This window comes from Balaenoptera musculus, chromosome 1 (assembly GCF_009873245.2).
Source record: "Balaenoptera musculus isolate JJ_BM4_2016_0621 chromosome 1, mBalMus1.pri.v3, whole genome shotgun sequence".
Lineage (NCBI taxonomy): Eukaryota > Metazoa > Chordata > Mammalia > Artiodactyla > Balaenopteridae > Balaenoptera > Balaenoptera musculus.
Genome location: NC_045785.1, coordinates 85620820 through 85647201, shown reverse-complemented (window position 1 = coordinate 85647201; position 26382 = coordinate 85620820). Strand labels below are relative to the sequence as shown.

General features: G+C 36.4%; 1 protein-coding gene across 1 annotated transcript in view; it reads left to right on the top strand.

Moving 5' to 3' along the window:
• The window catches only part of DPYD (dihydropyrimidine dehydrogenase), a 794060-nt gene that overhangs the window by 605056 nt on the left and 162622 nt on the right, over positions 1-26382 (top strand).

Here is a 26382-nt window from a genome sequence, read left to right as displayed (position 1 = left end):
GAAAAACTTATATCTAAATTCCAGATTATTTTAACAAAGGATAATTTGTGAGAAATAACAAAAGTAGGTGGGTGGAAATTCAGGTGTGCAAATTTCTTATCCTAAATCGGAGATGTTTTTTGCTTCACTCTTGACGTAGATAATTTTAAAAACTTGAAACAGCCTTTTGAAAAACTTAAGGATAATTATTATTTGAAGTAGTGAAATTTAAAAAGGACATATACTATAAAATGCCTAGGAATAAATCTAACTAAGAGGTAAAAGACCTGTACTCGGAAAACTGTAAGACACTGATGAAAGACATTGAAGACAACACAAAAAATGGAAGGATATACCATGCTCATGGGTTGGAAGAATTAATATTGTTAAGATGGCCATGCTACCCAAGGTAATCTACAGATTCAATGCAATCTATATCAAAATACCAAGTACATTTTTCAAAGAACTAGAATAAATAATTTGGTGGAAACACAAAAGGTTCCAAACAGCCAAATCAATCTTGGGAAGGAAGAACAAAGCTGAAGGTATCATGCTGCCTGGTTTCAAACTCAAAGCTATAGTCATCAAAACAATATGGTACTGGCACAGAAACAGACACATAGACCAATGGAACATAATAGAGAGCCCAGAAATGAACCCACACTTAGATGGTCAATTAATCTACAACAAAGGAGGCAAAAATATACAATGTGGAAAAGATACCCCCTTCAATAAATGGTGTTGGGAAAACTGGACAGCCACATGCAAAAGAAGCAAACTGGACTACTTTCTCATACAAAAATAAACTCAAAATGGATTAAAAACTTAAATGTAAGGCCTGAAACCATAAAACTCCTAGAAGACAACATAGGCAGTACTTTTGACATTGGTCTTAGAAATATTTTTTTGGATATGTCTCCTCAGGCAAGGGCAAAAAAAGGGAAAACAAACAGATGGGACAACATCAAACTAAAAAGTTTTTGCACAGCAGAGGGAACTATCAACAAAACAAAAAGGCCCCCTAATGAATGGGAGAAGATATTTGCAAATGATATATCTGATGAGTTTCATATGCAAATATATACAAAGAACTCATACAACTCAACATCAAGAAAACAAACAACCTAATTTAAAAATGAGCAGAGGAGCTGAATAGACATTTCTCCATAGAAGACATACAGGTGACCAATAGATACATGAAAAGATGCTCAACATCAGTAATCATCAGGGAGATGCAAATCAAAACCATAGTGAGATATCACCTCACACCTGTCAGAATGGCTATTATAAAAAAGACAACAAATTGAAGATATTGGCAAGGATGTGATGAAAAGAGAACCCTCATGTACTTTTGGTGGGAGTGTAAATTGGTGTAGCCATTATGGAAAACAGAATGGAGATTCCTGAAAAATTAAAAATAGAACTACCATATGATTCAGCAATTCCTCTCCTGGGTGTTTACCTGAAAAAAACAGAAACACTAATTCAAAAAGATATATGCTTCCCAATGTTCATAGCAGCATAATTTACAATAACCAAGATTGAAAGCAACCTAATTGCTCATCGATAGATGAATGGATAAAGAAGATGTGGTATGTATATAGGGAGTATTAGTCAGCCATAAAAAATGAAATGATGCCATTTTCCACAGCATGGTTGGACCTAGAGGGTATTATGCTAAGTGAAATAAGTCAGACAGAGAAAGACAAATACTGTTTTCACTTATATGTAGAATCTAAAAAAAACAAAACAAATGAACAAACAGAAACAGATTCATAGATACAGAGAACAAACAGATGGTTACCAGAGGGGAGGGGATAGGGGAAGAGAGAAATAGGTGAAGGAGATTAACAAGTACAAACTTTCATTTATAAAATAAGTGAGTCATGGGTATGAAATGTACAGTGTGGGGAATATAGTCAATAATGTAATATCTTTGTGTGATGACAGATGGCAACTAGACTTATCATGGTGATCATTTTCTAATGTATAGAAATATCGAATCACTTTTTTTTGTGTATCAGGAGTGAACATAATGTTGTAGATCAATTATACTTCAAAAACAAAGAAGCAAACTCACTGAAAAAGAGATCAGATTTTACCAGAGGTGAGGGGTGAGGAGATGGGGAATTAGATGAAGGTGGTCAAAAGGTACAAACTCCCAGTTATAAGATAAATAAGCCCTAGGAATGTAATATACAATGTGATTAATAAAATTATACTGCTGTATGTTATATATGAAAGCTGTTAAGTAAGTAAATCTTGAGTTCTCATTACAAAGAAAAAGATTTTTTTTCTTTTTTTTTGTGTCTGTATGAGATGATGGATGTTCACTAAACTTACTGTAGTAATCATTTCATGGTGTATGTAAGTCAAATCATTATGCTGTACACAGACTTACACAGTGCTGTATGTCAATTATATCTCAATAAAACTGGAAGGAAAGAGGACACATATACTTATTTATAATTCTTTTAATGTTTATTATCTTTAATGTTTTAGAATCTATAATTATTAGCCTCTTTCATTCCTATTATTAGTAATTTGAGCATTATCTTTTATTTCCTTGATAATTCTACTTAGAAGTTATTAATGTTGTTGATCTTTTCAGAGAACCACCTTTTGGCTTTATTGATTTGTTCTAGCTTTTGTTCATTTTCTCTTTTCATTTCTTACCTCTATTATTTCCTTCCTTTTGCTTATCTTGGATTTAATTTGTTCCTCTTTTTCTAGATTCTTAGAATAGAAAGTGGATGTACAGATAATTGGCTTTATACTTTTTTTCTCTTTTAATATAAATATATAAAACTATAAATTTCCCTCTAAGTGTTGCTTTAGACACAGCCCACAAATGATTTACTTACTTATTATGTTTATGGTCTGCTACTACTCAGTAAAATGTAAACTTCCCAAGAGCAGAGATATTTTACTGTATTACTTACTGATATATATTCTGTTGCTGGAACAGTGGCTGGCACATAGTAGGTGCTCAATAAACACTGTTGAATGAATGAATATTAAAAATTGGGACCTGACATAAAGAATGGTGGTCTTGCAATATAATTAGAAAATAATATTTTTGAAAGTCATGTTAAGCAGTGTAGTGCTCAAAAGCACAGATTTTTAAATTAATATATTTTGACACCTTGGGAAACATTTATCTCCTGCGTTTTCTCATCTGTATAATAGGAATAAGAATAATGTTTACTTCAGAGGGTTTTTGTGATGGTTAAACTAAATGATATGTACAAAATAAATGGTTACATTTATAAGGTGCTTCCTCTTTGCCAATACTACAAAAATAGTACCAGAATATTTCTGTAATGGACGTTATTATGAAACTCAGCACACTAGAAAGTTGATTTTTTAAAAAGCACTAAATAAAAATTTTGGATCAGTTTCAGTTATGAATCTAAATGTACATTAATTACTAAGAAGTTAAATTCAATACTATATTAAAATATCCATCTTGACCAAAGAATAATACTCCAGGAATGCAAGGGTGGCTTAATATTATGAATATTATTTATATAATATCATCAGATTGTTACTTAATGTTGTTCTAGAAGTTATGTGTAACATACGTTACATGAAAAAAAGGGATATGAATTTTTAGAAAATATAGTTACTTATCTGGAGGTGCACTGCTCATATACCTAGGAAATGCAAAATGAAATATTAAATCTTAGAATTAATAAGAGTATAGGACAGTGTAATGACAATGGTGGCACTAAGATATTATATAGCAGCTACCTTTTATTAAAGGGCCCCTTAGTGCCAGGAACTGAGCTAAGCAGCCTTTACAAAGAATCATTTCATAAATGAGGAAAATTGTGCCAGAGACTCAGGTTCATTTTTATTTGAGGCCAAGTCTGACTGATTCCCAAGCCTATGCTCTTGGGGCAGTAAGGCCTGCACCACACAGCAGACATACAAACATGAGTTGCTCTCTTATACACTAACATTCACACTAGCAAAAAAAAAAAAAAACTTAAAATATTCATCCTTAACAAAGAATATATGGGGGCTGAAAGGAAGAAACAACATAACTGCAGAGCATGGAGAAGCAGATTTGAATAAATGACAAAACATAGTACACCCTTGTAGTAAAATAGGGGTCCCCAAACCCTGGGCCATAGACCAGTACCAGTCTGTGGCCTGTTGGGAACCAGGCCTCACAGCAGGAGGTGAACAGCAGGTGAGCAAGTGAAGCTTCATCTATATTTACAGCCGCTCCCCATCACTTGCATTACCCGCTGAGCTCCACCTCCTGTCAGATCAGTGGCGGCATTAGATTCTCATAGGTGCGCAAACCCTACTGTGAACTGTGCATGCGAGGGATCTAGGTTGCGTGCTCCTTATGAGAATCTAATGCCTGATGATCTGAGGTGGAGCTGAGGCAGTGATGCTAGCGCTGGGGAGTGGCTGCAAGTACAGATTATCATTAGCAGAGAGGTTTGACTGCACAGAGACCATAATAAATCAACTGCTTGCAGACTCATCAAAACCCTATCAGTGAGTGGCAAGTGACAATTAAGTGCATCTGGTGGCAGGCTTTATAGTGGCAAGTGAGTTGACGTACTTCAATTGTACAGCTGCATCTGGTGGCAGGCTTTAAGTCAGAATCTGACACTTATTTTAGTCTTCACGTGGCCCACGCATTATTTTATTTACCACTTCCATCCATGCCTCTTTCCTGCACTGTGCACTTGTCTCAGTCACAGTTTTGGTAAGCCCACAAGCTAACGCGAGCCAAAATGAGTAAAAACCTAATGTCACTGGAGAGCTTCTTTGAAAAGGGGGAAAGACCCAATGATGAGACAACAGAAGACTCTAAGACTGCGCACAAAAAGAAAGCTGCATTTAAAAGAAAATACCAAGAGTCCTACTTAAATTATGGGTTCGTTGAAACAGGTGATTCGCATTCTCCAAGCTCGCTTTGCATAATATGTGGCGACCGGCTATCCAATGAAGCCATGAAACATTCAAAACTGCTTCGCTACATGGAGACCAAGCACCCTGCATTAAAAAACAAGCCTTTGGAGTTTTTCAAAGGGAAAAAATGTGAACACGAAGAACAGAAGCAATTATTGAGGACCACCACTTTGTCAAATGTGTCTGCGCTGAGAGCATCATTCTTAGTGGCTAACTGCATTGCTAAAGCTAAGAAGTCCTTCACTATTGGTGAAGAGTGGATCCTGCCTGCTGCTAAGGACGTTTGTCGTGAACTTTCAGGAGAGGCTGCAGTTCAAAAGGTGACATGTGCTTCTCTTTCAGCTAGCACCATAACTAGATGAATTGATGAAATAGCAGAGGATATTGAGGCACAGTTGTTCAAGAGGATTGAGTCACCATGGTACACAATCCAGGTTGATGAGTCTACCGATATTGACAACAAAGCAACAATGCGTGTTTTTGTTCGATATATTTTTCAGGAGATTGTGCATGAGGATATGTTATGTGCACTTTTGTTGCCAACCAACACCAGCTGCAGAACTATTCAAGTCTTTGAATGATTACATATCAGGAAAACTGAACTGGTCATTTTGTGTCGGTATATGCACGGGGACAGAGCGGCTGCCACGACTGGACGGCTTTCTGGTTTCACTACTCGGGTCGAAGAGGTCGCTTCTGGATGTGAGTCTACGCACTGTGTCATCCATAGAGAAATGCTGGCTAGCCGAAAAATGTCACCTGAACTTAACAACGTTTTGCAGGATATGATTAAAATTATCAACCACATTAAAGCACATGCCCTTAATTCACGTCTGTTCACGCAGCTCTGTGAGGAGATGGACGCAGAGCACACACGTCTTCTCTTATACACAGAAGTGAGATGGCTTTCTAAAGGTAGATCACTGGCCAGAGTTTTTGAGCTATGAGAGCCGCTCCAGAGATTTCTTTTAGAAAAACAGTCACCACTGGCAGCACATTTCAGTGACACACAATGGGTCACAAAACTTGCTTACTTGTGTGACATATTCAACCTGCTCAATGAACTCAATCTGTCACTTCAGGGGAGAACGACAACTGTGTTCAAGTAGACAGATAAAGTGGCTGCATTCAAAGTCAAACTGGAATTATGGGGGCGACGAGTGAACACTGGGGTTTTTGACATATTTCAAACATTAGCAGAGATTTTGAAAGAGTCTGAGCCAGGGCCTTCTTTTTCCCAGCTGGTGCATTATCACCTATCTCAGCTTTCAGAAGACTTTGAGCATTACTTCCCAACCACAAAAGACCCCCAAACTGGGAAGGAATGGATCCGTGACCTATTTGTGAATAAGCCAGGTGAATTGACTTTGTCCGTGCTAGAAGAGGATCAACTGCTTGAGATCGCAAATGACGGTGGCCTTAAAAGTATGTTTGAGACAACTTCAAATCCCCATACGTTCTGGATTAAAGTCATGGAGGAATATCCAGAGATTGCCACAAAAGCACTGAAAAGCCTGCTTCCATTTCCAGCATCCTATCTTTGTGAAGCAGGGTTTTCTGCAGTGACAGCAACCAAAACGAGATTACGGAGTAGACTGGACATAAGCAACACACTTCGGGTGTCACTGTCTCCCATCACCCCCACATGGGACCATATAGTTGCAGGAAAACAAGCTCAGGGCTCCCAGTGATTCTGCATGAGAATGGTGAGTTATGGTGAGTTGTATAATTATTTCATTATATATTACAATGTAATAATAATAGATATAAAGTGCACAATAAATATAATGTGCTTGAATCATCCCCAAACCATCTCCCACCCCCATCCATGGAAAAATTGTCTTCCACGAAACTGGTCCCTGGTGCCAAAAAGGCTGGGGACCACTGTCACAAAAGACTCATTACTGTAAATATGGCATTTATTTCAAATTAAGTTGTATGTTTAATGCAATTATAGAATTACAATAAGCTTTTTTCTAAGACATACAAAACTATTTTAAAGTTCAGAAGCAAGAGAAAATAGGAAAAAAAAGTTACTAAGTAATATTTTCAACCAGAAGAAAGGTGAAAAAGGACATACACAATTGATGATACAAGACAATTGCAAAATTATGATAATTTTAAAATGTTTGCTGGCATAACAATCAATGAAAAACCAAGGAACCAAACAGAAAACCCTGAAACTCTGTATTCCAAAGAACATAACATATTATAAAAGGAGACTCTCAAGTCAATTGGGAAAAGATCTTTTATTAAACTTATAATGAATGGGTAAATTAGCTCCTTGGGAAAAATAATCTAAGTATCTCCTTTCTTCATACTATACATCAAGATAAGTTTTATATTAAAATCTAAAAGAAGAACTGTACTAGATTAAACTATTGAAAAAAGAAAAACGATAGGTGGATAGTTACCCTATTTGGGTAAATGGAAAAGAAAAGCTTTCTAAAGATGAAAGAAATGCAAAAATATCACAGTGAAGACATTGAATGTATCTGCATGTAATTTTAAACATCTATATATTTTTTAAAAGCATGAACAAAACTAAAATATGAATGTAAAAAGTGTTTGTAAGATAATAACGCAGTTGCTTCAGAACCAAGGTGCATGCCTTCTCATTAAGTGAATACCATATAATATAATAGTTCTATCCTCAACAAAAGGCTTAACAGCCAACATGCTATCACCAGTGAGTTGGCTTTCTAATGACATCCCTCAGTTTATAGCATAATATCCAGGTGTAAGTCAAAAAAGCAGCTCTTTTCTGGTCTGTCTTAAACTAAAGGTGGAGTTTTAAAGTTCTTTGAGCAAAAAAGGAAAATAAATAATAAAACAAGGAAAAGAAAACTTTTAAAACTCAGTTTACAGAGACGTGCAAAGTGAAGCAGCAGTGAGCTATTTTTAAGTATCAAATTGGTAAAATATTTTAAAGGTAATATTTAATTCAAAAAATGGTGGTGAAGTAGAGATGTTGACACTCGATTGGTAGAATTGTAACTTGATATACATTTTCAAAACAAAACCTATGCCCTGTATGCCTATTTGATATCATTTAGGAATGCCCCTTAACTTAGTACTTGTGTTGGATTCTCTATTTCTGTTTCCTCCATGTTCCTCGTTCTTAGTGTAATTACTTAGCATATTTTTCTGGAACTTAGCTTGAGAACTTCCTGAGATAGTCTAAGCATACTCATAAATTTTCAACTCATGCATATTTAAAAATATCTTTATTCTATTTTCATACTTAATAATTTGATTGAGCATAAATTTCCACATTAAAGTCATTTTTAACTAAACATTTTAAGCCATTATACTGATTTATTCTATCAGTTGAGAAATCTGATTGCAATTAATATCTGCTCTTTTAAGATTATATATATTATATATATATATATTTCCCCCCTTTCAGATCTCTTTACCCCTTGTGATCTGATTTTTGCAGTGAGGATTTTCCTTTCAATTTATTGTTTAGCTCTCAGATCTTTTCTATCTGAAAATTTATACCTTTAGATCTAAGAAACTTTCTGGTGTTATTTTGTTATAATTTGTCTTCATTTTTCTCCAGTCTTTTTTAGTCATTCTTCTTGCTAATTTTCAAAAATCTTTTTTTTCCTACTTGAATCTTACTGTTCTCTCTTTTGGGAGATTTATTATTCTATCTTTTGGGATATAATTTTATATCATTTTTAATCCCCTAACCTATTATTTTATTGGTAGTTATATTTTAATTTTCTTAAAATTCTTTCTTGTTTTCCAATAGTTTCTTTTTCTTTTTTTTTAAAATTAATTAATTAATTAATTTATTTATTTTTTGGCTGTGTTGGGTCTTCATTTCTGTGCGAGGGCTTTCTCTAGTTGCGGCAAGTGGGGGCCACTCTTCATCGCGGTGCGCGGGCCTCTCATTATCGCGGCCTCTCTTGTTGCAGAGCACAGGCTCCAGATGCGCAGGCTCAGCAATTGTGGCTCACGGGCCTAGCTGCTCGGCAGCATGTGGGATCTTCCCAGACCAGGGCTCGAACCCGTGTCCCCTGCATTGTCAGGCAGATTCTCAACCACTGCGCCACCAGGGAAGCCCCCAATAGTTTCTTTTTTATTGCATGCTGATCTTTTGAATGCAATGCCTTATCTTACTCTTTCTAAGGATATTAACTGTTTGTTTTTTTTCTTTCAGTTTTCCTTCAATTATTATATGCTTACTATTTCCTCCTCATTATTCATTCTTTTATTTATTTTGATGATTTGTTTTGGTTTCTCTAGTTCATGTAGGAGACTTTCTGAAATGTCTGGGGATCCAGGGCTCTTTTTCTTGATTTAGTTTTGAGTGTGAGACACTAAAAAGCTGACTGGAAGCTTTGAGTTTGTGAGTGAAGTTGAGCAGTTATAGAGTTTAAATGTAGAATGAATGAACAGTAAGCTGTCCTTTTCATTGGGGCTCATACATATGGGGTCTTTTCTCTAGGAACAAATAGTTTCTTAGGAAAAGAATCCTCAAGTCTCCTATCATGGAAGTACATGTCCTCTGATATAAAAGGAAAGGAGGGTGAATGGTGGTCTCAGTGTTCAATATGCAAACTTTGATTTCATTTCCCTACTTTTCATTATCATCTCAATCACAGCCTTCCACTAGTTTTGATATCTGGTGTATCTCTAGTACACTTTCTCCATAAAAATAAATCTCTGGTCTTTAGCGGACTACTAGAAACCTGACTGCAAAGAGTGGGAGAGGGGACCTGGGGTCCTGCTGATTCTACATATCAATCTTCACATGATGTTCCCTATTTTAGTCCCTTGTGGGCCCTTCATTCCACCGCATTGCTGCGTTCCACAGTCCTGAGCCTTTCTGGGAGTTCCACACCATGCATGTTCGTAGGTTTCTACTACGTCAGTTACCACTTCTCAATTCACTTTCCAAGTTCCAAAATTTTTCATCTATAGAAGATACCTTCCTTACTCTCTTTGTCTCCATGAATCTGTGCTTTTTTTCTTTTAATATTTACTTTCTGTCATTAAGGTGGGGTTTTCAGGAAGGAGTGTATAGGTGTGGTGAATCTGCAATGTTTCATAAAAATATGTTACATTTTTAGATAATTAAAAAACAATCCTTTGAAAAATTTCAATGTAAGAACCTTGATACTTAGAGATTCAGCATGTCACATTATATTTTAAATATAAATTCTTGCCATTCATAAGCTCAAGTTCAATGTCTACCAAGAGCTATGGAAAAATTTCTGTGAAGTACCATTGTCTTATTAAGAGTGTAATGCATATGTATGTGTATGTGTGTTGTTTTGTCTGTGCGTGTGTACACATACACACATAATTAAAACTGATACGGAACTAGTAAATTTCCTTGTGCGAGGAAAATATTCTCTGCACAGAATTCAGGATTTTAGATTTCTCTAGCTTTTTGCGTCATTGCCAAATGACAGGAAGCTATTTTTTTTTTCTTAAATGATGCTTTCTTTCCAATTATGCACATCAAATTAGCCTGATTTGGTTGTCCTCATTTTCCTCTACACAGTTTTAGAGGAGAGCAATGGCAGGAAGTCGGCTTGGGGGTTAGTAATACCACCAGGTAATTCAGCATAATTGGAGTCCTGATCTGTGACTTTCTAAATCTGGGCATTGAGTTAAGAACATTGAGGAACATTTAACTAGTGCAGCTTAGTCATGTGTTGTTATATTATCAACAACAATTGTGTATCTCTTTCCCTATCCACTCACCTTCTGGAGTTTTTGGTTGTCCTGCCCTGAATTGTAATGTGGTAAAGGGGCAGTCAAGTAGTAAATGTTAACTTTTAAAAATTGGAACCTCAAAGGACACTGCTCTGTTATAGACTGGCACACTACTTTTGGCTTTGAAGTCCCTGAGTAGGCAGACTTTCATTGACATTACACGTCATTCAAGTCAGAGGGGAATACATCTCTGAAGATGAAAAATATTAAGCCACAATCAAAGAGAAATTAATTTTCTTTTTGATCTTTGCATTTCCTGGAACAGGCTGAGTCATGAGATGAATGACAGTAAACACTTACATGGCACATTAGTCAGAGTTAGTTACGTAAATTGAACTGAACAATAGCAAACTAAATACATAGATCAACACCACCAAAAGAAAACATGTTGAAGAAAGTGCCTTACAGAGGAAACCTAGAAGGTAAGCTATCAGCCAGGAATGTTCAGTTAAATTATGAAGAAAAGATTGGTGGATTAAGAGACAGTTGAGCATGATCTTGATCAGACTGCATCCAAATGCTAAACTGGCCCATTACTTGAAATCGGTTATTCAAATATATTTATAATGCCTGTTTTATTAAACATGTATTAATTGAATATTTATTCAATAAGTATTCGGTCTTGCTATTTTCAGTTGCTCAGGAATATAGGACTGCACAAGGTAGATAAGCTTTTTTGCTGTCACGAAGGTTAACATTCTAATAGAGAAGAGAGGGAATAAATAAATAGGTAAATAGATACCTAATGCAATATAGTGATAAGTTCTGTAAAGAAAAGATCAGAGAAGGGGCAAGGGAAGTATATAATCACAGTTTTAGAAAGTATGGTGGTCAGAAAAGGCTTGAGTTAAATGTGGGCACAAGCCATGTGTTCACCTGCAGAGGCAAGCACAGCACACAGGCCCTGCGATGGCGGGGTGCTTGGGAACAGCAGTGAGGGTATGTGATGTGAAGCAGGGTGAGCAAGGAAGAGAGTGTTTGACAATACGATGAGAGGGGGAACCAGAGGTCATGTGGGCCCTCTATGGATTTTGGATTTTATTCTAATTTTTAGGGTAGGCATATGACCTGCTTTCCATTTTTAAATCAAATGTCACAGTAGCTATTCTGTGGCAGACAGAATGGAGGCAGGGAGAGCATTTTGCCAGCTAATGCAGGAATCCAGGCCAAAGATGATGGTGATTTAGACTAGTGAGGTAGCAATGGAAGCGATGGAGGGTGGGAATGTTGCATTCAGGGTATATTTTATAAGTAAGTCAGGCTGAGGGATTGGGTTTTGGAAATGAGAGGAAGGGAATTATAGACGATTCCAAGTAGTTTGGGTCAAGGATCTGAATGAATAATGGTGCCACTTAAAGTGATGGAGAACCCTGAAGAAGAACAGCTTTATGGCAGGAGAGTGGGGAAGAAGATCAGTAGTTCATTTTGGATGTGTTGGATTTACAATGTCTATTAAAAATGCAAGTGGAGATGTATAGTCACTGATTGGATATTTGATTATGAAGCTCAGGGTAAAGGAAGAGCTTAAGACATAAATAGAACATTCGGACTGTAAACAGTGTATGGTATTTAAAAATCATGGGACCTGACGAGATACACTAGAAATGCATACAGATCAGATAAAGAAAAGAAGAGATCCAAAGACTGTTTCAACATTCTGTGATCAGGAAGAGTAGGAGGATCCAGCAAAGGAAGCTGAGAGGAGGAAGATTAGAAGCCATAGTATGGCAAGTACCATGCAATAGCTGTGCACGTGTGTGTGAATCAAGAAGAGGGGAAGTAACGCGTCAGGGAGAGGGACAAAGCAAAGGTTTCCTGGAAGAAGTAAAGATTGAGATTAATCTTCAAGGTTTTAGGCTTATAAATAATTGGCAAACTACTGTCCACCCCTCCTAGAGTCTAATTCTTGTCCCTTTTAGAGGTGTGTACATTCTTATAGGAAATACATGATATATACTCAGATAACTCAAGTAACATTTCAGAATTTCTAGAGCACTTTCACATACTCACAATAACCCTGTGTGGTAAATGCTTATAAATATTGTTACCCAGAATTAATAAGGTTAACAAATTTCTCCAAAGGCACAATTGAGAGTAGACCTCTTGCCTTCTGAGTCCTACTTCCCTATTCTTTTCACTCCACCACCTATTGCAAGAGAAAATGTGGTGAATGCCAAAAGATCAACTCAAAGAAAGCTCTGTAGGAGCTCCATGGAGAGAGAGCTCACTTCTCTCTGGAAGGATCAGAGAAGGTTTGTGGGAGAGGTATCATTTTTAACCAGAATTTATAAAATGGATAGAATTCCAGGATAAAAATTGCCTTACAGTGGCATCCCAGGGCCCTGCATGATTTTTTCCCAGCCAAGTCAACCTCATCTGTTGTCATTCCTTACAGCTACCCTGGGCCATGATCAACCATGCTGAGCTACTCACACATCTACATGATGCCAAGCTCTCTCTTGCTGATGCACCTACAAACATACTGCTCCCTTAGACATACAGGCATTCCTACCGTAAGAGCCACTCTTTCATGTATTCTTCAAGACAAAGTCCACTGTTTTACTTATATGCCCCCAAACACTTTAGAAGGCCCTCCCCCTGAGCCCATGCATACCGTGCATCTCTCTGTCACGGTTCTATGGTATTCTACTTCTAATTTCTTGTCTGTCTTCCTTAGACTGTGAACTTCAGGAGAGAAGGACTTGCCTAGCATGTAATTGATGCTAGTCCCACATACTGGATACAGTGGTCCCTAACACTGATCACTCCTTGTCCCCATGGGGCTTCTAGCATAGCAATCCTTAGTAAATGCTCATTGGACATTTAGTTATTATTATTATGATCATTGTTAATGAGTATATGTACTTTGTTCATATAGTTCCAAATTACTTGCACTTAGATGTATGTATCTGAGCTAATGTTTATTTTACTTATTTTAAAGTAAAGTTTATTTTACTTCATTTTATTCTTTAAAGTATAAGCTTCTAAAATAAAGATTGCCTTAACTTTATGGTGTATAAAGTCTCCTGTGAGCAAAATGGGCATCCAGTAATAATTCACAGGCTATGATGACAATAATTTAGTCTGTGCTTCCTTCAAAATAGACATTTTCTCCAACTTTACTCCTAAAATTCAACAGGAAAATTGAAAAGATTGCTTGTGAAGTTTTTGTTATATGTATGTTTCATTAGACATCATCTTATCCTTAGAATCTTATTACTAAATAATTTTGTTCCTGACCTGTACGGACTCCAAGAAATTGGGGGGCTGCAGGATTCCAAATAATGCAAATGACATATATCAGACAAATAAGACACCTGCATTTTAATGTATGTGAATTCATACAAGAAAGAGGACAAGAGTGAGAGAGCTGGATAAATGTTTCACCAAAAAAAGCAATAAACACAGAAATCCTCCAGGAAAACTGGTATGGTAATTTAATCACATATTGACAATATATATTCCTAGACAAATGCAAAAGACCTTCCAATTTATAAATAGCTTACTACCTTCCTTAGTCCTCTTCAACACTTCTTAAAGCCCTGCCGGGTAAACACTCAAAAGTAAAGATTTACACTTTAAAGCTTTAACTGCCATTTTGCAGTCACTATGGAGGTAATTTCACTGTATTAAAAAATGATATCTTGTGAGAGGGAATAGTTTATAGATGAATATCAATGTTGCCCCATTAGTATGTTAGTATAGTTTTTAAACTTCTGTGTTGATTTTCTGCATTCCTTTTTTTGCAAAGATTTCAGGGATCAGAAAATATTGAGTTTTAGCCTTAGCCCTGTTGGGCCCATGGCAAACCATGTTTTGAAAGGCTTGATTATGTTGGAAAATTACACTTCTTAAATTCACCTCTTTGCTGGAAACTACTAGCTAGTTTGCCTTGAAACTGACTTTAATTCTGAAATTGTACATTATGAATTTAAAATATAGTCACCTACGAGTTATTTTTTGAAATAACTATTTTATATTTACTGAACGGGAATATCAAGTATTTCTGTTTTTTTAATTTTGTGGTACCACATGTAAAATGCCCTTATTTTGTCAGGTAACTTTAGGGTTAAAGTCTTGCACATTGATTTTAGCTCAAATATAATTTAAAAACTAATTGTCACTCCTTCAAAACTGATGAGAAAAAGTGCACTTTGTTTATTTTACTACAACCGAAAATAAAGACCAGTGATAGACCACATGCAATTTATCTGATCTCAGAGACACCTTATAATCAGAAAGTTCAAGGTGTTTGTTGTTAAATATTCTAGAGAAATTATCCCTGTAAGTCTGGTCGGAGCGATAGCTTGTAAGTAAAGTATCTTTTCCACAGTCAAAAAAAGCTTGAAATGAGTAAAGATCACTACGTCATTAATCTACTTAAAGATTAACCTTTTAAACAGCCAAGATTTGTAACATACTTGTTCTTATTCAAAGTTCAATTGTGTTCAGCACCAAGGAAAGTTTTATGATTGAGTATATGTAATTATAGTGTATGAAGATTTAAAAATAACTCAAGGGATTGGACAAAGTTTTCCAGTAGTTAATCATTAATGAAGATCTTAAATCTGTGCTTTAAATACAGACAAAACTACTTATAATGATCTCATTAGTGCCTTATTAAGGTTATCTATTTTAGTATTTGTCAGGAGAATTCAGATGGAAATGAACTCCTTAACATATTTAGAAAGGGTTGTTGATCATTTACTCAGATAAAAGACATACTATAGCTGATTAATTGTTGTGTAAATAAAGATTCAAACTAGAAGCAACAGAATATGCTTCTAGCTAAATGTAGCCCTCTCAAAAAAAATAAGCTTCTATGCCTGTGCTCTCTGCCATCTTTTAATTTGTTTTTATTAATTTAGTCAGGAAATAATTTTAGAATGTAGTGGAAGTTGGAGAAAAAGTAGAGAAGAAATAAACATGACTGTGAGTTGGGGTTTTTCTAGGACGTGGCGGAGTGTCAAATTGAGTTGAGACCTTTCACAGATGTTCAAAACTTGGGTTTTTAAAAGAGAAAAATGTGCTTGTTTGCCTTTGACAAAATCTGTTGCCCTAAATTCAAATTGCAGGAAACAAATCATCTTTCAAAAAGAGGCTCACAGTTATCTCAGGGTACTGGTTTGCTCTTAAAACGAACACTGTGATATAAGGGCCAATGAAGCTACAGTTACTCATATAAAAACACTTCAGAGAGAAGAATACAATGAATGTTAAATCCTAAGAGACCATGCTTGAGGTCAATTATTATTATTCAAAGTGTGGAAGTCCTTCGATTTGAACACCGTGATTCAGTCGTTCACCAAGTGGGAGAATGGGGAATACAGACAATTATTTTGGAATGTGGTGAAGTAGAAGGCAGTGGTGAGTGGGCAATAAGTTGAAAAATGGTCTGTATATTTATGCTTTAGTAATTTGTTCTCTACATTCTTTTAATCAGCATTCATGAAATTTGATGCTTTCACAGGGCTTTCAAAATATAGTATCATCAGAGTGTGGAAAATATGCAGATTTCTTGAAAAATATTGAATTTAAAAAGACAGCCTCTTTGACTTGTATTACAATTTTACCTTCAATGCACATTACCTCTTCCAAAATGATAAGAGGAGGCTATGATAAGATTACCATATCTGATTGATCTCTAAAGCCTAAAAAACCTACTTACTTAATGTTTTTCTCAGCTGGTCTTTTTCTTCTAACCCCCAAGACTATCGCTGACTGGGAATATTGAAATAAACTCCCACCTGATTTTACTTCCATGATTTCTCTCCCATCTTCTGTCTATTCTTTCTTTACACTACAGACAACTTTCTTTAATCTTCAAACTCCTTACGCCCACAAACTCATCCCTAAGCACGTTTCTAGCCTTAGTTTTTTCTGCCTGCCCACCTCCCTAGACTCAGCTGTGCTCCAGTCACAGGGAACCACTCTCTGGTCTTCAAACGCTCCCTAGTCCCCATGCTTCTTGCTTATCTCTTGCTTTTCCCCTGTCTGGGGAAATCCCAGTTTTTCTTCAGTGTGCAAACAAATCTTCTCTGGGAACTCTCTAGCTAAATTAGATGTTCCCTTCAATGGCTTCCACATACTCTCCATGTGCTTCTGTCAAAGAAGTCAATCATTTGTGTGGTTATTATTTGTTTACATCTCTCTCTTAGTAGTCTGAAAGATCTTTTAGCGCATAAATGCTATATTGGTCAATTTTTTTTTAAATCTTCTATTAGCAAAGTCGCTGGTATGTAGTAGTAGTAGTAGATACTCAATAACAGTTTAGGGAATCAACACAAGAGACAGATATTAAGTAAAGAACAGAAATCTTCCTGACTAAAATTACTCAAAACACATAAAACAGTTTGTGAGAGAACATATATAACTAATTCCTTTAAAATGTTCAGCATAGGCAGGGCTGTACTCTAGAAGAACTTAACTAGACAAAGTTTTTGTTTCTCTCACTTTTACTTCCTCTTTTAGCAGACAAATTCCCAGTGTCCATATTGCCTTTCAGTGTTTGAGCCCAACTTTTGTCTCCCAAGCCCCACCTTGAGGTAGTGATTGCCTGTATTCCAAATATTTTCTGGCCCCAAACTCACAGCAGAATTTACCTGTTCTATGTTTTATCCCCTCACAGACATCATAGCTGTCCATGTGAGTGAGCTTTGGCGTAAATGGCTTAGCTAATTAACTTCCACAGATAATGTATGTATATTTTAATTAGATTCTTCTGGAGATCTGTGATGTAACCCAAAGGAGTAGCTCATATACGAGGAGTGTCAGCACTTGGTTCAGAAATGCAAGGAGGCAGGTTTGGTGAGAGAGGAGGATGGAGATTTAGAGTTTGTAGACATTCTTCTGCAGTAGCATTCTGTCTTTCAACACCACAATAGCATAGATCCTTGGGGAAAGTGAAACTCATTCTCCCACTCTTTATGAATTCAGACTCCTAGTGGAAGATTATTAGGTGCTTAGTGATTCTGCTGCTTCTTGCTAACTTTTCCAACCTCCTTTCTTCCTTTAAGAAATATATATGCCAGGCAATCTGCTGGAATGAAGTGAAGGAAACATGTACAGCCCCAGGCCTTCAAGGTAATGGGAATAACCTTGAAGTAAGGGAATAACTCTTGAACATTTAGAAGATAATTGCAATTGTGCTAAGTGAATGAAGAAAACTATCAATTAGATGAGCATCTCTCTCCAGTGTTTCAAAATAATATCCACAGAGTTAGTGTTAAATACTATTTTTTGTGTAGTTCACACACTACAATTTTTGTGGATTAAGTGTCTGGTAAAGGCAGTTTATGTCCAAATACAAGGTGCCTAGGATTATAAGGCAATCCTCTATTTTGAGTGAGATGATTGAGAAAAAAAGCTTTCAGCCAATTTGAATAAATAAATTATACAGATGTGAAGAAAAATTTCAATTACTTAATAATAATATTTAATATCATAATTTCCTTATACATACATAAAAGTACATTGTGTATAAAATAATATGTTAATTTGGAAGTAATCTTTCTCATGTTCATTTCATGAACAATCTTATTCAAACTCTCACACACACCATCAATAAGTGATTTCTCATCAATGAAGCTACTTTTTAGTTACCCAATACAGTTTTCCTAAAGACATTTTTACTTATATCTAATATATTTGCCATAAAACAGTTTCGAAATCATATGTAATTTTGTCAGTGAAAATTTTATATCACGCTACAAATGCCAGTTCACCTAAATTTTGGTCTTTTTTCCCCTTTATCATGTACGGATACATTCATGATCTTGACAACTTTTAAATTTTAAATTGATTTTTATTCTGATATCCAGCCTTTTCAGTTGTGAGGTCATTCCCCACCATGCAAGAATAATGATTAAATAATTTAAAAAATATTTGCCTGCTTATAATTCTATCAGATAAATACTGACATATCCAAAATATCATATTAAGTTGTTTCCTTTTCAAAATAAGTTTATTGGGAGAGTACAGCATAATTGAAAGACTAGCAGGGCTTGAATATAGGTAACTCTCTTCTGAGTGGGATAATTTGAGGAGTTAACAGTTCATCTTCAGTTTGAGTGCTTATGTACGGTTGAATACTTTAGCTCAGTTTAAGTGAATTATTTAACAGTGTGTTGAATTATGCCCCCCACGCCCCCAAATTCATGTTCACTATGAAGCCCTAGTTCCCAGTGTGTTTGGAGACAGGACATGTTAAGAAGTAATACACTTAAATAAAGTCACAAGGGTGGTGCCCTTCTAAGAAGAGGAAGAGACACCAGAGTGCTCTCTCTCCTCCATGTGAGGACATAGCAAGAAGGCTGCTGACTGAAAGCCAAGAGGGGAGCCCTCCCCTCCTAAGGAATTGAATCAGTTGGCACCTTGATCTTGAACTTCCCAGACTCCAGAACTCTGAGAAATAAACTTCTACTGTTTAAGCCACTCAGTCTATGGTATTTTGGTATGGCAGCCCAACCTACCTGATTAATACAATGAGTAAGTACACATTTACAGCAGGCAAGCATTAATGGTAAAAAGCAAGTTGTCATAGAACAGCATCTGGGGGAAAAGACATAAAATGCTCCTCCTTTTTATGGCTAACTGTGGTACCCTTGGATGGCAGAAATTACATCCATGCATTGGTCCCAGTTGAGGCTGGGAAAGAGAAGAGACTTAAGCAGTGAGTGACAAGGCTACCAGTAATATAACAAATAGTCCTCATACCAAATCATTCCAAATTGTAATAATCTCAAAGCCAATGGCTTTGACACTTCCAAATTATTATCAAAACAGACATTATTGTTGAAAATTTTTACCTGAATAATAGAGGAATATGTAAAAAAGAAGGTAAAAATCAGTAATTCTATCCTCTATTCACTATTAATATATGTGTGTGCATGCATACATTATATATATGTATGTGTATACACACAAGCAATTTATATTTTATCATCATAGAAAAACACTATATATTCAATTTTATTTGCATTCTTTTTCACTTAAAATTATGTCATCATAAGTACTTTGCCATGCGATTAAAAATTATCATGATTATCATTTGTAATAGTTGCATAATATTCCTAGATTGCCTACAATATAAGAAAAAAATGGCAAACACACTGAAAAGTTATTATTAGCTCAAAGATCTAGCCTTTGGAGCAAGTGGGGAGCCAGCCAGAGCTGTTGACAAGTATATTCTTCTTGAGGGACTAATGGTGACAATTCCCAAAGAAAAGACAACTGCTGAGTCAGATTTCTCCTTGGCACGATCCTTGTCCAGAGCACAAACATTGAGCTCCCCCAATAGCTAGTAGGGACCTTGTGCTTAGCTAACAAAGCTGACAGAAAAGCCAAAGAATGTGCCTCCATATGACACTCAGACCTCCCAGGCTCTTCTCTCACTTAATCCTCTGAAGAATCCTAGTGAACACCTCAAGATAACAGCACCAAGATTCAGACAGGGGAAGTGGTTGTCCATGTATGCTAAGTGATGAGATCAGAATTAAAGGCCTCTGATGTGATGTTAAGTACAATATTCTTTCATTGACAATAAAGCTTCTCCTCAGTGGCTTAGCAGAAAGCACACTGCTGATAAAAAGGAATCTAGCACCTGATCTTTCGGACTGGCTATGGAGTTTTGTGAGGTTGTTTTCTAACTCTGCACTTCTTCAAAGCCAACAGACATGAAATCAGGTCTTAATCCTACTTATCCTCACCAAAATTAAAGAATGATCTGGAATATCATCCTTTGCAGCCTACAACTTCAGGCTGCCTTGAAGGCTTGTCCCAGCTCAGAGAGGAAAAAAAAAAAAAAAAGTGTTCCCAACTCCATCTCTCTTTTTTAAATCAGCATTTGAGCTAAGATGCTGAGCTCTTCAGGAACTTTCTGCTGTGGGTCAGTTAAATTACTCTGACCTAAATAAAACTCTTGTTTCTCACTAGTCTGCTAAAGGGAGGGGCAGAACTAGATGATACAGCATTCATCTGAAATATTCACATAAAAGATGAAGAAAACTGCAAATCCACCAGAGATCCCTTGACAAGGTATAATGAAGTATTGAACTGAATTGCATGGGAAGGCCAAAGATCCAGGACCCTGAATTTCAGGCCACAGCAATGTTATTTAATCAGGTACTGGGTCACACTCCTAGAGTCTGTCTGGATGCTTCCTGTGCACTCTGTCTGTGGTGCAGAGATTTCTTCTCCTAGCAGCTGAGCATTCTGAGCACAGCGGCACTATTTTTCATTCCCTGGCTAGTATTCTCCCTTGACATCCTAAGCCAAGTGGAAGTTGCTGCCTAGGGACATTTATTAATACCCTTCTGAACTCGGACAAATCATACAGATTTTATAGCACAGTATTTCTCTGAAATTCATATTCTATTAAAATTATTATGAGCTAATTCTTAGGAAACAGATTAAGTTCTTTATTTCTGGATATCTCCATCTTTTTTAGCTTAAAAAATCTGGTAATTGGTAATAACTTTATTCAATACTGCTATTTGTCTAAATTCATATGACTTAAAAGTAATTTTTACTTTTACTCGAAGTACAATATATTACTTTTCTCAATAAAAATGTTGTAGAATACATCTGATATGGAATGCTTAATTTATAAAATTCTGAGTGGAGGAATCAAACTTATACTATAATAAAGAAATGGGGTTTTCTTAGAAAACTGATCATCTAAATGAAGAATACTAAAATGTTCTGACTTATGAATAGATAGGTTACATGTTTGAAATTGAGCTAGTCAGTAGGCGACCTGAAATGATTAAATAAATATTGTGTTTAAAAGTTTAGTGGAGGGCTTCCCTGGTGGTGCAGTGGTTGAGAATCTGCCTGCTAATGCAGGGGACACGGGTTCGAGCCCTGGTCTGGGAAGATCCCACATGCCGCGAAGCAACTAGGCCCGTGAGCCACAACTGCTGAGCCTGCGCGTCTGGAGCCTGTGCTCCGCAACAAGAGAGGCCACGATGGCGAGAGGCCCGCGCACTGCAATGAAGAGTGGCCCCCGCTTGCCACAACTAGAGAAAGCCCTCGCACAGAAACGAAGACCCAACACAACCAAAAAAGAAAAAAAAATTAATTAATTAATTTAAAAAAAAAAGAATAGCTCTTTAAAAAAAAAAAGTTTAGTGGAAAGATTAAAATACCAGATTTATCTCAAATCAGTATTTATATTAAAAATACATTACATCATAGAAAATAGACAGTGAGGTTGTTTATACGTCACAGTAACACAAATTCTGCTATGATTAAATTCCCAGAGATGGGGCTGATAATGACAAATGTTATTCTTAAAAATATTTTTGTGGGATATATTATATTTGGATGTTAAAGAGACTGATTCAATTCTTTATCCTTTAAACATATTGTTAGAGAGCCTACCATGTGCTAGGTACTGTTCTAGACTCTTAGCAAACAACAATGAGCAGGACGGGAGGTGAGGAATAAACAATAAGTAAGGATAATCTCAGATACTCCTAACTGTTATGAATATAGAAAAACTAGGTGATATACTTTTGATAGAGGAAGAAAGGGGTGGAGCTTTAAATTGGGGCTCAGAGTAGGTGCCTCTGAGAAATAACATTTGAGCTGAGACTTGTGTGAATAAAAGGTGCCAATCATGCAATCATGTGGATACTTATAGCACCAGGCAGAGGGAAGAGGGCATTCAAAGGACCTACTACCACAAGTTTAGGAATTTAAGAAACAGTAAATACTAGTGAGGCAGAAGTATGGTGAACCACAGCAAGAGTAATAGGGTGTAATTTATAGTTAGGATTCCCAGCATCCAATAAGGCAGTGCCCAAGGATAAAAGGGATAGTGAATAAAAACTGATTTGCCATTGTCATCTACTGGGGGGAAATTGAAGTGGTTTTCTAAGAAAAGACAACACACAATATAACTGAAAACCATAATGTTTTATCTTTCCCTAACTAAATCTTTGACACATGCTGGAGAGTAACGTTTCTCTAAAAACAAAAACATTTTTAGGTCCGGAAGTCTCATCATTGTTTGTATGCAAGCTTTGCGTCAATCAAGAAATCTCTGATACGTTGATAAAGACAGAGCCCAAGGTTGTAATCAACAAAACCAGGTTCAAGTCCTGGTTTAAATACTGGTAGCTTTCTGGTGCTACCTTGTGCTTACTTGATCCATCCATCTATAAAATATGATAATAGCTATGAGGGTCAATTGACATTTAGGAAGCTTAAATTAGGGACAATGATGGGAAGATTTATCACTACATAAAAGCTCAAATAGAATTTAAGAATGTATCTCAGACGTTTGTCTTACCTTAGTAAAACAAATATGATAAATCAAAACTGTATTGTTTCAATGAATCGTCAGAGTTTTCAATTCAGAAACTTGTAGACTGAGAAGAGAAATTTGCCATTTGTGTATTAAAAATCAGTATTGTCAATCACAGCTGTCTATAGCTAACCGAAAATAGCTGGATCATGGTCTGGTTCTGGTCGTTTCAGCCTGATTCTCACTAGTGCAGCATTGATCTGATTTCATCTTTAGTCATTATTTGGGTAAAAAACTAAGATAGATGATATCAAGGCCATTTCCTGCTATGTTATAAGGACTTGACATATATAAAAATTTTGATCACCAAGTGAAGGGGGTAATTATTCAATTATGTGAGATATACGTTTAACATTTTGTTTTTATTTTTGCCATAATCTTCGTCATACTCAATTTCATAAATGCTTTGTCGGGCTCAATAAAAGGGAAATGTAGATTGCTAACCTCTATCTATTAAACCAGAAAAGTCAGATGGGAAAGAGAAATGTATTAGTTTAGGAAAAAATGCTAATTTTCATATCATGTTTTATTCTTTTTTTTTTTTTTTAATTTATTTATTTATTTATTTATGGCTGTGTTGGGTCTTCGTTTCTGTGCGAGGGCTCTCCCCAGCCGCGGCAAGCGGGGGCCAATCTTCATCGCGGTGCGCGGGCCTCTCACCATCGCGGCCTCTCTTGTTGCGGAGCACAGGCTGCAGACGCGCAGGCTCAGCAGCTGTGGCTCACGGGCTTAGTTGCTCTGCGGCATGTGGGATCCTCCCAGACCAGGGCCCGAACCCGTGTCCCCTGCACTGGCAGGCAGACTCTCAACCACTGCGCCACCAGGGAAGCCCTCATGTTTTATTCTTAATCACCATAGAGGATGTAGGTTTTCTTCATTATAAGATTGATCCTCACTGTATTTTCTTAAATGTAAAGAATAATGGCTACAGAAGTCTAGAAATCTCATAGCATCATTGTAGTGGAAGATTCCAAGTATAGAGTTACTAAATTGCAAGCCATTTGTTTTTAAGTTTGTAGGAATCATTACCCGTCATCTCATCTGTTTTACATTTATTTCTCAATACAGATTAACGTTTTTTTCCATACTTTTTCCCATTTGTAATCATGGTGGGAAAATTCTATTTCAAATCTCAGATAAAAGCCTTATAGTGATTTCATGTGACAGAATTTTATCTGGGTTTTGAGAAATCCTAATAACAGCATTTACAATTCTTCTATGCAATTTCTCCTCTTCTTCTTACTGTAGAAATATGGAAAACACGTTCCTGGTTTAAAAAGCTAGAAGAAAAAAAAATCAGCAGTTTAATCTGAGTGTTAGGAAAAGGATCACAAATCCTCCTATAGTATTTTGTATTTAAGCTAGTTTCTGTAAAGGCCCCTGACATGCCCCCTGGGAGCTAAATATTGACAAGCATGCTTTGGCAATCAAGATCAAGCTTGTTGAATTAACACAGCTCAAGTCTTGCATTGACACTATAACCCAAGACTGAGAACTCTTATCTTACCCCATTTATTTTGGCTTTATAGGTGATACTGTACACTTGAATTAGGGATTTTCACTGTATCTTAAATGCTACAACTATAGATTAATTTGATTTGAGAATATACTAGTCCTTATCATTTTCACAGTGGAAATCATAAATGAAGTGGAACATTCATTGTTTTCTCTCCCAGCATGGATCCAGAATAAAACTGACTATATACCTAAGTCTGATATCTTTACTACCGGAAAATGTCTTATGATTTCCACCTCCTAAAAGAGAAAGAGAAATAAGAAGCTTAATATTGTCCTTTATGTATCTTCTAGGTAAAAGTTAACGTACCCCAAATTACTAATTCTTTCGAGGCTTTGATCAAAAGTTAAGACAAAATATAAATTATAAAAGAAATAAAAGTTAATGTATGTTTCATCATGACATTTAAAACTCAAATGGCAGTCGCCCAATGACAATCATTTTTATAAAACTTAAAATTGTCTTCAAGTTTTAGAGGAAAGCATAACGCTTTTCGATCTTTTAGGAAGTTAAGGAATGAATTTTCTAGGAATAATGATGGTAGTGGCAGCGGTGGTAAGAAATAACGCGCGTTGGTGGCTTACAGTGTGGCAGGTTCTATGTGGAACACTTTACACGCAGTTTCCTGTTTAACCCTGGGGGGGGGTGGGTTTTTCCATTGGCCCCATTTAACACATGAAGAAACGGACTGAAGAGAGCTTCATGAACTCATCCAACCATGCTCAGTGTTTCCTAAAGCTTCCTTTCATTTTCTTTCCCATGGATACACCCACAATCAAGGTAGTAACTAGATTTTTCTGCTGCCTTTACAGAGCTCATACCACAAAGGAAGAGGCTTGCATGCCTGTTTGGCTGTCATTCAAGGTGATGGCTGCTAGGGCTAGAGGGAACAAGAAGGAAGGAATGTGGTGATTGGGGACGATCCAGGAGGGCCCCCCAAAGGATATAACATTTCATATGGGCCTCAAAGGAGGAATAGGAGAAGAAGGTGAAGAACATTTCAGGTAGTGAGAATAGCAAGAGAATTGACACAGAGATGGGAATAAACATGATCTCAAGAAACTGCAAGTAATTCAGTGTTTCCCGAGTTACTGAATGGAGGCCACATAAATGATGCAAAGAACTTACTGAGTTTAAACGTCAAAAGCATACTTATCAGCTGACGACCTCTGTATCTTCACTGGGAATTGAAGATAATACTCAAAATCAGACCTACCAGAGCTGTTATGAGGAATAAATGAGATAGTGCATGCCGAATGCCTGGCCTACTCTTACTTCTCAATTCTAAGAACACTGTTATCTTCTCAAGTAAAAGCATACCCTTCACAACCTTCAGAAATAATTTTGGAACCACCTTCTGAAACTAATTTTTTAAAATAAAACAACCACTTGGCACAATTTTCCTTCTAATTTTCCTCCCTCTTATAGCACGGTAGGAGAGAGATGCAAATTGATTCTTTCTTGATATATAAGTTCTTCTTTTATCTCTTTCTCAAAGAGGGTTGTCATAACTTCATCCCCATGAGCAAGCGTCATTTAGTACTAAACTTTCCCATATTTGTGCGATTGGTTTTCTAAAATAATTTTGAATTGATGTGATTTCAAATACATATATTAATAATAAAGTATAATTATAAGGATGACATATTTAAAGTCAAAGCTGTCTATCACACTGCCCAACATATAGAGGCACCCAGTGAGTTCCCCTTCCCTTTCTCTCCCTTCACCTTTATATTAAAATCCCCTACAAAATCTGCTCAATGCCACACAGAAAGAACTCTGTGTATTATGCCAATGTCCTGTTTGTCAAACTTCTTAGTCATCCTAGACTACATCTCTGCAATCTAGCAAGCATTACTTCCCAATTTACATCTCAGTGATCATTTTACACGCTGTCTACCCAAGG